General features: G+C 36.9%; 1 pseudogene; it reads left to right on the plus strand.

Annotated features, from left to right (window-relative positions):
* The first annotated feature begins 15,986 nt into the window (after nucleotides 1–15,986).
* LOC149231650 (putative L-type lectin-domain containing receptor kinase S.5 pseudogene) lies at nucleotides 15,987–18,261 on the plus strand (annotated as a pseudogene).
* Nucleotides 18,262–18,678: the final 417 nt, after the last annotated feature.

Consider the following 18,678-nt stretch of genomic DNA (forward strand, 5'->3'; position numbering starts at 1 on the left):
TCTAAGTAAAATTCCCATAAATGTGTTGATGTTAGCAGCAAGCAACCCATCATAGGAGGGTCTTGATGTATCCCCCATCAAGAAAAAAAAAACGGGTATGATGATTGAGACAAAATGAAGATGATATGGAACTAGATAAGGAAACGAAAACATGAAATGAAGGCTTAAGATTATTATAACGAATATCAACTGAATGAATTATCTTAAACACAACAACAATACTTAAATGGAGTTATTAACATTGACCCAAAACCGAAATGGAGGTTCTATGAAGGTATGATGAATCAAAAGAAAATCAGATTACCCAACTCAACAACCACAAAGATGAAGTGCAGGAGTGTCATGTTCAAGAGCGACTCACTACCATTAACAAATGGAGTACCTTTCTTTCCCAATTTCCCCAAACATATTGGTTAGTACCTCTTTATTTTTTAACAAGCTTGAGGAGGATAACATATTCTTTATTTCTAAGTTCATCCTTAAGATGAACCCTCTGAGAATATTTAATGAACGCAAAGAATGAGTAGTTTGGCCATGTCATGATTGATAAGTCCATCATTGTTTGATGATTTTATGAGTCCAACAAGGGTGAAAACTTGACTTCTTTTTCATGATTAGAGAGTTTGAAAAAGAGGTGAAAAAGAAAACTTGAGATGTCCCTTTTCGTAGCTAGTCCCTTAGTTCTAACAAGGTAGAAAAAATACCAAAGAGAACCTCTTAGCCATGTTCGACTAACATATTCCTTTTTCGTAGTTAGTCTATCACAATTTGGAAAATGGTTAAAATTATACTGATTAGAAGCCTTTTTATTTTCCTTTACGGGTTCGAAAAGACATGTGCTCGACAATCGTTTCATGTTTTGGGAGTCTGAAAAGAGTTGAAAGAGGACTCCAAGGGGTTCATTTTTCATAGGTTAAAAGAGTCCGAAAAAGAGATAAAAGTGTACTCTTCCGTCAAAATAACCTATTTAAAGCACAAGAAAATCCATTAAAAACTATCAACCTGCTCAAAACAACATAGAAAGAAATAAACACACATGTTTCATAGTAAAAATGAATCATCACTAGGTCAAAATGTTAAATATGAATAAAATAATGAACAATCTGACCATATATACTAAAAAGTGACTGTTCAATTTTACTCTTTCACTTTTACCTTCAAGAGTGAAAGTTCTAAGTACTTTTTCCCTCGTCTTTTGTAATTGATTGCAACCAATCTAGCAGATTGTTTCGAGTACCATCGCTTCTAGGTAGGAGCTAAAACCCCTCTCTTTCTTTTAGTGGTTTCGTTTTATGATGTCAAGTAAAATTTCTGAGTTTTTAATGGACTTGGGGTTCAAATTTTTTTCCCTAGGACCAACACAGGCCCAGAGGGTCAAAAAGTGCATTCATGCACTACAGGTAGGGGTATGACACAATGGTTTTCTCTTATGGGGTGCGTTGGGTGAAAATATAAAGTTTGTTCATAAATTTTTCCTCAAAATTTGTCAAGTTTTTTGCATGAAAATAATCCTAATGAATCTCTTGTTGATGTTTCAGGGGTTCATCAGCACAAAATGGGTTTCGTATGGAGAGAAAGAGAACATGAAGAACCAAATTTTAATGCAGCAAATGATCCTGCTACCATCCAAGCATTAAAGAATTGTCGATTATTAAAATTCTTCTGGCTTCCTAGTATGAGGCAACAAATGGAGTTGTTGAAATACCTTGTTTGTTCATGGGATGTTTAGGCACAAGCGTTCAGGTTTGGGGAACCTGTACTCAAAATCACGGAGGATACACTTGGGAAGCAATATCATAGCACGTGGGTTCATATTGGGGATATATATTGAGGAAAAAATGACATAATGTATTGGGGGAGATATAAGGGGTAAAGGATTTTTATATTAGCAAGTATAAAAAATGGAGCTCAAAGTTAATGAAAAAATATAAAGGGGTATAAAAAATGCTAATGAAAAAATGGATACCTACAATATCTAATGCAATTAGGATTTTTTAAATTGGGAAGGTGTATTGGGTTCATATTGGTAGGAGGTTAAATAATATGATTTTTAGAGATAGTTTCCAGTAAGTAGTCAAATTTATAAGGGTATTGTTTAATATGCCAAGAACGCACGTGATATGTCATAGGTTCATTGAGTGAAGCCCCCGTGCTCAAAATAAAGGTAGATGATATCTACTTTTTGATAGGAATATCCATGAGGGGTGCCCCCATATCTCTCCTAGGTGGGAGAAGTGGTGGGGAGACAGTGACAGATTATATCACCACCTATTGTAGACCTTGAGGCCAACCAACAAAGGATGGAAACATCAGTATAAAAGATGTCACCCGGTTACCTTTGAGAACAATCCTATTCATTATCATAATATTAGCAGGTAGCTCCATATTGAATGTGGTAAGAAGATCATATATGCAATATGGATTGGAATTTCTGGAGCCAACACTCTCCAACTAGAGCGAGGGAGTTTTGGTCAATGTGAAAGAACAACTGACTAAAGAAAAAGAGGGAAAAATTAAGAACTTTGGATAGGGTGTGAGCGGGTCCGTTAATTCAACCTCAACATATGATACTCGAGCTTATCGATCTGAGGGTTCCATAAACGAGGAGGTGGATAGATAAAATGTCTCGACATGTAGGGCCATCGATGATCAACTTCTCACCAGCCTTCTTTCGATGGTTGCACAAATAGTTTATCATGATCAACAACTATCCTTATGAAGAAATGGATTTCCATGATGACCCTAAGCTCTTGCTTCCTGAGGGTGAGGAATGGGGTATTATAGGTAAGAAATTTTGACCTTTTAAGTTATGAAAGTTTTACAATTTATTTTTTTGTTTTTTTATGTTTCCTAGACTTAAACTATTGATTTTTCATGCAGATATAGGACCACTTCGACCTATTGGTGCTTCATATCTCCATCATGAAGAGGAACGACAATAGGAGGAGGCAATAGAACCATCACAGGTTGCTGTGGTAGGATGAGATATGCTACGGGATCCAAATGTAGCAGAGGTTGTGTCATAGGTAGAGTGTCACATGGAAGGGTTGACACATGGAATTGATGATACTGCGGTCGACCAAATTCCACTGCGAATTCAGTGATACACCATAGGGGTGCCTATTCATATTGGGAAACTACTATGCAAGATGGCTCATGCAGTCTTGTTCTATCATGAGCACCTTTGATTTATCTACTTATATATTGCATGTAGATATTTATTTGGGTGATGTATGCGATATGTGTCTCGGGCAAAATTTTTGTAAAACCAAACTTATATATATATATTCAATGTTTTGGGTTTTTATTGTATTTTCAATATGATGTGATGTGAATTTAAAATTAATTACATTCATTGCAAATGTCTATCTAAAACATGATTAGCTAGGGCATATATCAATGTATTTATATTTCTAGAAATCTGTTCATATTGCATGAAATCTGGTAGCCTTCCTAACTGAGGTTCGGTATTTTAGAAAATTATATATTACAAAGCAATGGAATACATAAAATATTGCAGAAATATAAACACAGAAAATGAATAAAACAAGAGAGACACAGATATACGTGATTCACCGATTTTGGGCTACGTCCAGAGAGAAACAACTAGTCCTTTTATTATATTATCTAGCAAACTGAAGAGATATAACCTACAACAGATCTGTTGTAACTCCCTCTTCGCTCTCAATCTCCTCTCTCTTCCTCACTCCGAATATAGATATACATAGACGTAATACAATTCCCTTATATATAGCGAGGGGGTTTCCTTCTAGGGCAAAAAACACTAAATTAAACATAACTTCTACCATCAGATCATTTGCCTAATGAACGACCCAGATTGACTATGAAATTACAACATTTTACAAGGCAATTTTACATCTATTCTTAGCTTCGAGGGTGTACAATCTTCCTGGGGTATCTGACTGAAACTTTTTAATACAGAAGATAATCGGGCTCCACACCCAACAATCTCCCACTTGGAGATTGATTATAGCAACTCCACCGCTTCTTCATTTGCTAGACAATGACTCCACTTTGGACCTGGGTTTTTCTCATCTTCTTGATCATACTTGAAGACCGATTGAAACTGAGTAGATTCTTATTTTCTCCTTGGTTACAACTTTTGTTAACATACCTCCAAGATCCTGGCTAGTGTGTATCTTTTCCTGCTTCAACTGTCCATCTTCCAATGCTAACCATATGAAATGGTACCTGAGCTGTATATGCTTAGTATTGGAATGAAATGTAGAGTTCTTTACAAGATCTATGGCACTCTGGCTATCACTGTATAACCTGCCTAGCTCCTGCTTCTTATCCAATTCATCCAAAAACCTTTGTAACCAAATCATTTCTTTACTAGCCTTTGTAGCAGCAACATACTCCACTTCTATTATTGAGAGTGCAACAAAACTTTGTACTTTTGAGTCCCAACTGACAATTGTTGCACCTACAGTAAACACATATCCTGTAGTGCTCTTCCTGTTATCTCTGTCACCTGCCATATCTGCATCAACATATCCCTGTAGAGCAATGTTTGAACTACCAAAGCATAACACTTGATTTGTGGTACCTCTCAAATACCTGAGAATCCACTTCACCACCATCCAATGTTATTTTCCTGGATTTTTCATGTACCTGCTTACAACTCCCACTGCATGTGCAATATCAGGCCTTGTGCATACCATTACATACATTAAGCTTCCAATTGCTGATGCATATGGAACTTTAGACATATGAGCCATTTCTTCCTGAGTCTTGGGACACGCCTCCTTTCTTAATTTGAAATGGCTAGCCAAAGGTATACTAACTATTTTTTCATTCTTCATGTTAAACCTTTTCAACACCTTTTCTATGTACTCACTTTGAGACAATGTTAATTTTCAATTCTTCCTGTCTCTAGTTATTCTCATACCAAGGATTTGTTTTGGAACACCCAAATACTTCATTGCAAATGAGTTTGCCAGTTTCCTTTTGAGCACATTTATTTCGTGCATGTTAGAACCTACAACAAGCATGTCATCTACATAAAATAATAATATAATATAGTTGCCGTTATTTTGCCTTCTGAGATAAACACAATGATTAGAGTAACATCTAGTATAACCTTATTCAGACATAAACATGTCAAATTTTAGATACCACTGCCTTTGAGCCTGTTTTAATCCATATAAGCTCTTCTTCAACCTACACACTAGTTTCTCTTTCCCTTTTACCTCATATCCTTGTGGCTGCTACATATATATCTCTTCCTCCAAATCCCCATGGAGAAAGGTTGTCTTTACGTCTAACTGCTCCAGATGAAAATCTTCAACTGCTACTAGACTTAAAATAGTTATGATTAAAGTCATTTTAACAACAGGAGAAAATATCTCATCAAAGTCTATACCCTTTTTCTATGCAAACACTTTCACCACAAGTCTAACTTTATACCTTTTTCTACCTCCATCTTCTTTCTTCAACTTGTAAGCCCATTTATTCTGCAATGTTGTTTTACCTGCATGCAACCCGACTAAGTCCTTAGTTTGGATATGTGCTAAGGACTCCATCTCTTCTTTCATGGCTTGCTCCCACTTCTTCCTGGTTTCTACCTGCACTACTTCTTCATAACATTCTGGTAATACATAATATAATGAAGGAGAGTATTGTTCAGGGGGTCTACTTATCGTGGTAGATCCTCTAACACCACTTTCAGGTGTTTGAAGTGCTTGTTGTTGTTGTGGTTGTTGTTCTAGCTATTGGTCATTATGATTTTCAGGCACCATCACTTTTTCAGTGATCTCGTCAAGCACTGCGTATTCTCTGTTTTCTTTTTCCTATTTCTTTTGTTGATGCTAATCCTTATACAAAACCTTTTCATTAAATATGACATCTCTGCTCGTAATGATTTTATGTTTTTCATAATCATAAAAGAGATAACCAGAATAATTAACACCATATTCAATAAAGTTACATTTATTGAGTTTACCTTTTTACCTGTCCATGCCTCCTCTGGAATGCCACCATCCAAGGAACTTGAAGGCCCTCTGTTTATTAGATAAATAGCAGTATCTATAGCATCTGCCCAAAATTGTAAAGGCAATCCTGCATGCAATCTCATGCACCTTGCACACTCCATGATTGTCTTGTTCATCCTTTTTGACACACCATTTTCTTGTGGTGTTCCTAGAACTGTCTTCTCTCTGCGAATTCCATTCTCAAAATAGTACCTATCAAACTCTTTGCTGAAATATTCACCTCCATTGTCTAATCTGAGACCCTTCAACCTTTTTCCTATCTCATTTTCAACCAAAGCTTTCCATTTCTTGAAAGTATCAAATACATCAGATTTATTTCGAATACAATAAATCCAGGTTTTTCTGGTTGCATCATCAATAAATGTAACAGAATAACGAGAGCCACCAAGAGATGATACTTGAGCAGGTCCCCATAAATCTGTATGCACAAGCTCTAATTTTTCAATTTTATTTTCTTTCCCAACTTTAAGGAATCTGACTCTCTTCTGTTTTACATAAACACAATTCTCACAGAATTTTAAATCAACAGCTTCAAACCTGGCAACAAATTTCTTAAGTGAAGAATCTGCATCCCCTTCTCACTCATGTGCCCGAGTCTATGATGCCACAATGATGTATCTTCTCTTGTAGAGGTTAAATAATTAACAGAATTAGAAATACCATTGCATAAATATAATGTACCAACTTTTCCTCCTTTCGCTATTACCAAAGATCCTTTAGTGACTTCTAGGTTTTATCTGTGAAAGTAGTTACGCAACCTTCACCTCCCAACTGTCCTGTTGAAATTAGATTTTTCTTCAGATCTCGAACATGCCTTACCTCCTTCAATAGCCATTGATTTCCATTCTACTGTTTTATGAAAACTGTACCCATTCCAACGATTTTACAGGGTTTGTCATCACCCAATCAAACCTGTCCAAAATCTCCTTGAGCATTATCATGAAAATGTTTCTTATCAGATGTGGCATGGAATGAGGCCCTTGAATCTACCACCCAGGCATCAATAATATTTTCTAATGAAAGAATCAAAGAATCTTGCAACACATCACCTGATTCGCTTCATGATTAGTTTCTTGCTGCTCGTCTCCTTCTTTTCCTTTCCGAGACTTGCAATCTTTCTTCAGGTGTCCTTTATTCCCGCATTTCCAGCACATTGTCCTTGATCTGGACTTGGATCTGCCTTTTCTTGACTTAGTGCGATATCATAGGCTCTTTCCTCTTTCCATTTTTCTTCCCTTGGTCTCTGCAGTCAAAGCATTACTTGATGTCTCACCAGAGATTTTCCGTCGCATTTCCTCGCTAAGGATTTCACCGACAACATCATCAAACTTTAAAGTACTAGATCCAAAGACAAAGTTACTAATGGCCATAACTAAACCATTCCAACTTTCTGGAAATGAGCACATAAATAACAGAGCCCTAACTTCATCATCAAAATTTACCCCTAAAGAACTCAATTGACTTGTAACTGTATTAAAATCATTTAAATGGTCTGCAACAGATCCACCTTCTGACATATTCATATTAAATAAATGCTTCATAAGAAATATCTTATTTGAGGCCAAGGGTTTTTCATATATCTGGCATGCATGACACCCCTCGACATCAAGGATGCATTCTTGAAAGATGGAAAGCCAGAAGTAACCAACACATAAAATTTTCTAGGTGGTAGCATAACCAGATAAATGTCCATCGCATACCCTCGAATGACATTCATTTACCACTCTCTTAGCCTCTTTAAGTGCGAGGCACCTTTATAAAATTGTATCGATACCACGACAATAAAGGGTGTCATCGATAATGTTGTAATTTCAAGCTTGGTAATGAACATGTCACTGCACCAAGTGAGAGGTATTAGATCAGAAAGTCTAGGTCTGGACATAAATCAGGAAATCTCCATACCACGAGTCAGATGATGAGATCAGAAACAATGAATTGTCGGGTATAGAATATTCAAATGTAGATTTTGAATCAGGGGAAGGGATATCGCACATTAATTCCGTGACAACTAGAAATTTATTCGACTTGGATTTCATGAAATCCAAGTCAAATTATTGTAAGATGACAATTAATTTTGAGTACCTTCCCTGTAGCAATTGACGTGAAAAAATGTATGTCACAGGGTTGAAATCCGAAGTGACCATAGTTTTCTGAATCAAGATGTAATGACGAAATATTTGGATGACTTGAATGACCGCCAAAGCCAAATTTTCTACATGGGAATATTGAATTTTGGTACTGTTAACATTCCAACTCAAATAGTAAATGGGATGTTCATTCCTTAAATCCTCTTCTTGGGCCAATACCATTGCTATAGTAGAAATGGAAATAGCAAGATACAGGAAGTAATTGTGATGATACTCAGGGGTTTATAGAATATATGCTCAAACTGCTACATCTTTTAGAGAATCGGATGCTTTATGAGATGCATCATCCCTATTGGACACCTAATCCTGTAAGGGTTGGTGTGAAAGCCGAATAGTCTAAGTCCAAGAGTCATTGGAATATGAAACCAAGGGTCATATGAATGTAATATAAATGTATATCTCTGTCAATAGAAATGAAATTCATTGGTTTATCAATAACATTTTGTTCACATTACATGTATGTCTGACATGGTATCAGAGCGTATGTTAGGCCTGGGAATTTTCAGAGATTTTCAGCGCTGTATTCTTTCCAAAATTTGTTTGCCATTTCCCTATTTATAGAAATATTCTAATGTTGATTTGCTACATCTGGGCGCTCTAGAAAATCATTTCATTACTCTTTGTGAATGTGTATGCATTGAGTTGGTTTCCATGAATATTTCCATGTAATTGAGTGTTGAAGGTTGTGTGTTTTGTTTTGGGGCCAAAGGGAAGTCCATGACTTCAAATTATTTTATTTGAGAGCTAGGGCGATGAGTGGTGAAACCTGTGGACAATGTTCCTACCTGAAGAGATATTCCATGGAAATTACATGGTGAGTTATTTCTCTTGAAATCTATTTTTTCCACTTATACAATCAACAAAGTCATGCATATATAATCGTTTCTTGATAATGGGATGAGCTTCAAAAAACAAAACATGCCTTTTGTAAACATCCAACAACATAGTCCACTTTCAAATTCTTGCAATCTTATTATATTGCATTATAGTCGATCTTAACTCTGTTACACAGTTGTTGTTGCATCATCCATGAAGTTTCCCTTTGCATCAGATAAAACATTGGCCTCTTCATTAGCCCAAAATGTAATAAGAAATCGTAGACTATAGTTCAAAACTCCTGAGACTGGAGACCCCGTGATTTGGACTTAGTGGACTTCTTGGGCAGCAAACATTGGTGGATATTGGGGAGAACATCACCGCCAAAAATGGTGACACTACGTAGAAGCTTGCATGGCTCCTCATCATTCCTTACTACAAGTTTAATGTGCTGCGGAATTATTCAATACTACTTGTTATCAACGTTCCCGACCAACTCCATCACCTACGCAGCTAGGTAATCCATAACAACAACCAAGTAAACTGGGGCACGGACACCAATGCGTTCTGCGTAACGACCACGCTTAAGGAATCTGGCGATTATTTCAACTATTCTGAGCCTCTTGCTATTCTGCCAAATTGTACAAAGACGAAGGATTCTCGTCATGATGAACGATGGATTGAATTCTTGAGATCTGCTGAAATCCTCTCCAACCATCAAAGGGTTTCAATTCCTTTACTCCTTGGTTTCAAAGAGCAATAACCCTTGGCGATTTGGATGTTTCCACGTCCATCGATGGTGGTGTATTCGGATAAATAATTTGATCTTGTAGAAAGTGGGTTTTAGAGCAGTGTCTTGAGAAAGGTGTCTTGCTCAAGTTTCTTGCCATCTGTGGAATTCTTAATACGTTTTCATATGCATTTAATACTGTGTTGTGCGATTATTGTCCCTTTATCGTAGCAAAGGTCCATCACTATTCTTATCTCCTCTCAGCACATAATATCAGTCTTTGGCTAACATTACCAGACAATTAAGGTGCGCCAATATTTTTTCTGAGATCAAGAATGGTCTATTGTTGACATTTATTGTAGAGAATTTATAAAATACGTGGGAATTGGTCGTAAATTTGATCAATTTGTAAACATGAAGTTGTATCAAATTTATTTGTATACATATAACACTTATTCCTTTCACTATAATGTGCTCTTGTTGTGCTACTCCATAGTTACGCTGGAACCATGGTCGAGATGTGTTGATTGATGGTAAAGATGAAATATGTGACTAACTGTGTGGGAAATAAAACAGGACATGAAATGGCATTTTATTAGAGAAGAGGAAATTGCTGATCATTTCATACATTCGGTGAGACTAAAAGCATCAATAACTTCTGCTCATCGTCAAAGCCGCAACGTAATATTTTCATCACATATTGACATCTACATCAACATGAGAGGGAAAATGATATTTTTTGTTGATGATCGAGTGGTTGATTTTTGAACTCGAAAACTATGAATTCTGGCATAAAATATATTTGGTTGAAGCTTATATATATGCAGTGTTGAAAACTCTTGTAGTTTGCAGCAATTAAGTCTTGGTATGCTATAATTTCTTCTTAAAAACTGTGTGTATATATATTGGATCAAAAATATGCCATGTGATGGGTGTATGTGGTAAGAAAGTGTGGTATCATATGATATGAAAGCATCCTATGCATTGGTCGTTTTTCTTGTCAATTCATCTCCCGCTTCCTTACAATTATAGTTGCTTTCTCCATTTTAAAGGATTTCTTTGGCAGTGACCACTCCATTTTGTGTAGTGTGTGTAGTCTATTAGTGCTCTTAAAGATAGGTGAATGCAGCAAACTTTGGCCACTAATGGCCGATGTTTCTAATTCTTCCCATTAAGTTAAGAAGGGAATAAACTTTAACAACACAACTCAACACACTTCACTAGTCTTAAAAATGGATAAAATTGGTGAAGTATTAGAGTTTTTAAATACTATGACACATTCCAATGTTGATGGGATGGTAAAATTTAGTAAGTACACTCTTTCCAACATTAAAATTTGTTTACAAAATGCACAAGAAAACATGGATTTTTTGCATTTGGAGTCCCAACTTCAGCGAGATGAGCTACAACAAAAGAGTCACCATTCTGAACCTATTTTTGTTAAAAACATTTAGAAAAACTCCCATCAACAACAAATCAATATTGTTAATCTAGTACCCAATGAAGGAGAAAATTTGCAGAAAGAAGCAGAAGTTCTGTCTGCAATTCCCAAGCACATCATAAGACCATGAGAAGATATTTTCCATAACAAGCACAAAACTGGTCTTGGATATGACAAGGACGTGTCATTTCATATTCTAGATTACTCAAATCCCATTCAGTTTTAGAGTGCTAGATTCCTTCATGACAGTTCACCTTCAGCTGTTCTAGATTCTTTTCCTCTTCCACAGCAACAACAATAGATTGTGAAATGCCAACACTGTGACTAAGTTGGCCATATGAAATATCACTGTTTTGATCTTCATCCATGTAAGCACTATCATAAAAACAATCATTCTTCAAACGGATGCTTCAAAAACAAAACTCCTGCAAGAACAAAGATTCATCTTAGATGGATCGCTTCTGGGCAATGGGCTTCAATAGCTAAGAAGATATTTCAATCATATGTCAAAACTTTTTCTAGAGTATTGAATAGTCTTGTAGTTTAGTTTTCTTCATCATCTCACCTTGTATCTGACAGGGGGGAAATGATGGTCATCTACAAGCTTCAAAGCAACATCAAGTGAGCCTGAGCCACAACCTGCCATACTAGATTCAGAGTTGTAGCCAGAGACAAAGATGCCCCTAAGCATGCATTCAGTTAGTGATACCTCTTCAAAGAATTGGGGACACTTTCTCTAGTAAAAGACTTCAGCTTCTTGCCAGTTTTGTAAGAGTTCCAAGAATTGCATTAAGCATTCCAGAGTTGTTGGTCATCCTTAAACCATCACAGGTTGGCACCTCCCTTTTCAGGTTGATGTTCTCCCTTTTTATGTGGGGTGAGACGTCCCTTTTAAGGTTGAATATTTCCCTTTTCAAAACACCTGGGGCACTTCCTCTAGTAGAAGACCTGAGCTTCATGTTAGACTTGGAAGAGTTTTGGGAACCGCACTAAGTGTTCCAGTGTTGGTGGTCATCCTTAAACCACCTCCCTTCGATACCAATATTTCAGAGAGCATATTCATCCTAGTGCTGCCATGCATTTTTGCACATTTTGTATTAAATCTTTCTTCTTGGACTCATTCATAACCCTTCAGATTAAGGGGAGGAATGTTGGACACCTAATCCTCTAAGGGTTGGTGTGAAAGCTGAATAGTCTAAGGAAGTCCAAGAGACCTTGGAATACGAAACTAAGGGTCATATGAATGTAATATAAATGTATATATTTGTCAATAGAAATGCAATTCATTAATTTATCATTCAAATTCTATTCACATTCCATGTATGTCTGACAATCCCAATGGAAGTGAATCCCTTTTTCAGCAAGCGAATTAATCCTTTGGTCAACTCAGTGTAATTAGGGATGAATCTTCGTAGGAAGTTAGGTTTCCCTTGAATTCATTGAAGTTGAAAAAGTGAAGAAGGTGTAAGAAAATTGACAATTGCATGTCTTTCAATGGTCCAATCAATACAAATTCCTTGTTTCAATATAACAAAACCTAGAAGTCGGCCATAAATGACACAAAACACACATTTGTGTGGGTTAAGGAGAATATTATAATGTCCACAACGAAGGAAATTACCCCGAAGATGCATCGAGTGATCAACTCAATGTTTAGTGTGAGTAGGGAGGTCATCCACATATGGTTGAATGATGTGTTTGATATCATGAAACAAAGTTTATTTACAAATTACAAAATTCTATAATAAAATAAAGATAAATCTTTATAATCAACAATGTTAGGATATATTTTTGAAATGTATATATATTTAACTAATATAATAATTCTTTTATAATAATAATAGTAATTAAAATAAACTTATGATTTTTTGTATTTTGATATTATAAAATGTATTATAATATAAGTATTTTAATTTCTTTATCAAATGATATAACTTTATAAAACTTTGGTAATCATAATTAAAGTAGTTAATTTTTTTAAAGGTATTTTTGACTTTTCAACCATTAAACTAAATATATTTTGATTTTTTCCATAAAATCATCTTTTATTATATTAAAATATTTAATTATATAAAATATAAATTTTTTTGTAAACTTTATAAATTCAATTATTTTAAATCATAGTTACCCAGTTCGAATTTAGTTTCAAGTTCGATACGATAAAAATGATAGCAAATTTTTCAGTTCAAAAAAAATTGATTGTATTTATATTAAAAATTAAAATACATATGTTTCTCTTTATAATAATATTTAAATATTCTAATAATTATAAATAATATAAAATTTTTAGAGCACAATTATAAAAATAAGAAACCATATTAACTTTTTCTAATATAACTTGTAAAGCATAATTAAAGTAGTTAATTTTTTTTAAAGCATTTTGACTTTTCAACCATTGAACTAAACATATTTTGATTTTTTCCATAAAATCATTTGTTATAGACATATTTGGGCACTGCAACCCCAATCACATATGTCAATAAACCAAGGGCTCTTAAACCCCTAAAAATGTTGTTTCATACCCTAAAGGATCAAGGTCAACTGATTATATCATTTCCCAGAAGTTCCACATGAAAAACTACTCAGAACTGGTCAAAATTGACCCATACAGACTGCTCCTTGGCTAAGGTGCGATGCATCTCACCTATTACACACAGGGGGTGCGATGCATACTGAAAAAGCCTTCTGTAGGGTGCGATGGGCGAGAGAAGACAAATGGCAGAGATAGTTTGCTTGGTGGAAACCCAGAGAATCTTCTAGAAACTTCTCATATGACACTTGCCTCTCTGAATTCACCCAGGGATGAGTAAGAGATAATGAATTCTCCAAGTGGAACCAAGAACTACCAGTGAGATGACATTAATTAAAAACCTAGAAGCTGACTCACCCCCCTGCAAATATCTATATATGGATCCCTCATCCTAGAGATCTAGAGGGCTGGAATTTTGTAATCTGTAAGGAAGTGTTGTTGGTAACTCTTTGAGACATTGTATTGTTGGGTGATCTTGCTTTTCATGAGGTGAAGAGGGCTTTCATGCTGGGAGGATGATACTAGATCAGACAGCCGGGTTGTAATCCTCTCTTCTACTTCTACTATCAATAAAGTTATTTGAGTTTTCCTCCATATACTTGTGTATTTCTGAATCTTGTATTTGTGTATGCAATTGTATGGTTAATGTACTTCTGATTCTACATTGTTTATGATATCATAGATCTCTATGCTTTGATGGTTTCTTGTTGCTTTGCCTCTACAGGTGTTCCTTGAAGTGGGACAAGTGAGAAAGGAAAGACAAGCTCTATCAAATGAGAGAGGAAATAAGCAAGGAGCCAAGTGAAAGATTAAGGTTGGTGCTCTTTGCTTCTTTCTTATCTATCATCCATAAAGGAAAACACAAGTTACTTTGAATTGTTTGTTTGTAAGATAGCTACCGATTCTAGTGGAACTAGTAAATCAAATAGACATTAGTTTTCCCGGAAACATTATCTTTTATTATATTAAAATATTTAATTATAATAAATATAACTTTTTTGTAAATTTTATAAATTCAATTATTTTAAATCATAGTTACCCAGTTAGAATTTAGATTCAAGTTCAATACGATCAAAATGAGCAAAATTTCAGTTCAAAAAAAAAATGATTGTATTTATCTTAAAAATTAAAATACATAGGTTTCTCTTTATAATAATATTTAAATAATATAATAATTATAAAAAATATAAAAAATTTAGAGCACAATTATAAAAGAAGAAACCATAGTAACTTTTTCCCTCTAAAACCTCCTTTCATTTCAAAGCTTAAATAGATAGTCCTCCTAATTCCAAAACTTACATAAAATTCTTTCTTAATAGATAGGGTATCCATGTTCAAAACTTATTTATCTAAATTTCTCTAAAATAAAAATATATTTAATATTTTTCTTAAAAACCTATTTATTATTTTATGTTTAATTTTCTTTTTTTAAAAACATATTTAAAAAATCAATGTTCAAAAATTATTGAGCCCAGAGACATTCTACAAACCATTATAAAAGAAATATTTAAATATGTTAGTGCTCAACATTGACTTTCTTAAAATAATAAAAATAAACTATTATCCAAATATAAAGAACAATACAAACCATAATAAAAAGAAAAAGAAATATATATATATATATATATAAACATTATATTTTACAGTCTAAAAGAAAAGTGAGCTTCAAAAAATATGATCACTTTCCACTCACATTATTAGATCCGAAGTTCAAGAAATATGGTTTCTCCCAACTCATATTAGACCCGAAGTTAAATAAATTTAAATAAATTTATTTAAATTCTTGTAAAATAAAAACAATTCCCTTATCAAATTTTCGAACTTTCCCACTTTTGAAGGTTGATAGTCAAATTCTTTCCTTCACTGTTTTTTCCACTAAACCATTCATAAAAAAAAAATTAAGTGGTTCCCACCGACAAAAAAGTCTCATTTATAATTTATATTCGAGACAAAATCGATAAAACAATTCCCACCGACAAAAAGTCGACCTGTTTGACGACTGTCTTAGACCTAAAAGTCCAGCGCCCCGCATGGTCTATAGACCCCGCCGACGCACGTTGTCGATAAAGAGATTCTCACAGAGAACAAAAGTCGACCTGTTTGAACGGTCTTGGCTCCAAGAGTCACGCCGCCCCGCCTGGTCCAAAGTCGACGCTGATGCACGTGGTCTAAGGCGGCTGGAAATAAGTAGACTACAATACCCTAGGGCGGCTGCTACAGGAGCCGATTATGATTACAGGCGTACCCTGCAATATACTTATAGTTGATGCCTTTCGTCATATAACTGTTATAGCTTCCTCATCTTGGTATACCAGCGTCTTAGGCGCCTGCTTAACATCTTGGTATACCAGAGTCTTGGTGTAAATATCATGATGGGTTCTTTGGCTCTTTTCTTTCCAGTGCTGGCTGCCGTTTCCCTCGCACAGTCCCTGGGAGGTAATGTAAATTTCTCTTTCCCATCATTCAGCAACAGCAGCAACAGTCAGCTTATATACATGGGAAATGCTTCGGTTTCTCCTTCACTTGGTTACATCGATCTGACTCCATCGCCAAACGCTACCTCTGGAGGTTCGTCGAATGAGACGGATCAATATTCCAAGATGCGGTCCTGCATAGGAAGGGTTCTCTACCGTGAACCTATCACAGTCTGGCCGGCCACATTTACGACAACCTTCACCATCGTCATAGGCAACATCACTGAATCCGGTGGCGACGGTCTGGCCTTCATCATAGTCCCCAACAAAAAACCCTTTCTGGCAGACAGCACTGGACAATATCTGGGCTTATTCGATGGATCAACATATCTAAACACAACGAATCAGCTGGCCATTGAATTCGACACCTACAAGAACGGCATCATGGACCCGGACGATAACCATGTCGGCATAGACGTCAAGAGCCTCATATCCGACGCAACCGCCAATCTGGGACAACACGGCATCAACTTGAAGTCAGGGAGGCCTATAAGGGTTCGAATCCATTACGATGGCTGGAACAAAATACTGCAAATATTCGCTACCTATGCAGACAGATCGATTCCTTACGCGAGCATCTTGAACCGAACAATCGAGCTATCAAAGACCGTTCCGCGATCAGCCTACGTTGGATTCTCCGCGGCAACGGGGCGTCTTTTCGAGATTCATCGCATTTTGGACTGGAATTTCAGTTTGGAAAGTTTGCCTGAATCGTCTCTGAATATAACGCCCGTCAGCGCGTTGAGGTCAGCAGGAGGATCCAAAAGCAGGGCCCTAAAGGTCAGCCTCCTTGTCGTTTCCATTGCCATCGGAAGCGTGTTATTGGGGTTATCGGCGTGGTTCGTCGGTAAGACTCTGAAAGGAAGACGTGCCGGGAACATGTCAGAATGGGGGCTAAGCAGTGAACTAGCGATGATAGAGGACCGATCGGCAGCCTCACCCTACGCCCCTCGCCGGTTCTCCTACAAAACTCTGTTCGAAGCGACAAAGAACTTCAGCGAGACGGAACTGCTCGGAAACGGCGGCTTTGGGAGCGTTTACAAGGGGACCCTGGAAGGCCGAGAAGGGGCCTGCGCACTTATAGCAGTGAAGAGAATATCGGCTGGGTCAAGACAGGGAGAGCGGGAATTCATGTCGGAGATCACCACCATAGGGAGACTTCGACACAGGAACCTGGTGCGACTCCAGGGGTGGTGCCAGCAACGCGACGAGCTACTGCTCATCTACGACTACATGCCCAACGGGAGCCTCGACAAGATCATCTTCAGGCAGCCAGGGGATCTGCAGCAGCAGGATCAGAATCAGATCCCATTGGATTGGGTTCGGAGGCATAGAATCTTATGCGGGTTGGCTTCGGCGTTGCTGTACCTTCACGAAGAATGGGAGCAGAGAGTCGTCCACCGTGACGTTAAACCCAGCAATATTATGCTAGACGGGGATTTCAATGCCCGGCTGGGTGACTTCGGCCTTGCCAGGCTCATTGAACACGACGAGACATCTCTGGCCGTAAGTACGAAGCTGGCGGGGACGCCTGGTTATTGGGCGCCCGAGTGCGGCTACACCGGCAGGGCCACTGCAGAGTCGGATGTTTTTAGTTTCGGGGTATGTATGTTGGAGGTGGTCAGTGGGAGGCGGGTTGTGCAGCGAAATCCGCAATTGACGGAGGAGAATTTGATGGATTGGATATGGGGTCTTTACGGGCAGGGAAGAGTTGTCGAGGCGGCGGATCCCAGATTGAATGCTGAATTTGACAAAGAGCAGATGGAACGAGCACTGATTTTGGGACTTGCTTGCTCACATCCGGATCCCCAACTACGCCCTTCAATCAGACAAGCATTGCAGGTCCTCATAAATCCCAATGAAGAGTTGATGCCGCTTCCTTCTTCGCGGCCAGTGGCTATATATGTCGTTTTGCCATCGACAGCCCCACTTAATTCAAATGACTTTGGTCGCTCGTACACTCCAGACTCCACCCTACCTCATGGTAGATAGAGGTAAAATTCGTCGGAAATGAATGTATTGTAGTGATGTAAATTTTGTACAGAGCATCATCCTGGGCTTTTATGGGCATCATATCGTAAAAGACACGAAAATTTATTTTGGTTCGGATTAAAATTAAGCGGTTTGTGCTATTTCTTACTTTTCTGTGACAAACGTGTGAATGCTCAAGTCTGTTCTCATTGTGGTGGACTCCCATCCAGGGGTTATATTTGACGGGCCCCCCTGCCCACCAACAATATTTTTTGACTGTTTTGTTTTCAAACTTGCCACCTCGTGACCTTCAATATCTATTTATACCGATTTTATATGACTTTTTCAAATTATATTCACCAGCCAACTCAAGCGATGGATCTAGACTAGTTGGTAAATAGAGAAGCTTCCAATCTTAGCAAATATATCTAAACCTTAAATAATTGATTTATTAAAAAAAATAATTTTAATTAAATTAATCGACCTATTGACATTTAAAAATAGTAAAAGGAGAAACACTTTTATTCAGAAAATTAGAGAGCAGTTGAGCAGTTT

This window comes from Pinus tabuliformis, chromosome J (assembly GCF_031772625.1).
Source record: "Pinus tabuliformis cultivar Carrire ecotype Pingquan chromosome J, CPIR1, whole genome shotgun sequence".
Taxonomy (NCBI): domain Eukaryota; kingdom Viridiplantae; phylum Streptophyta; class Pinopsida; order Pinales; family Pinaceae; genus Pinus; species Pinus tabuliformis.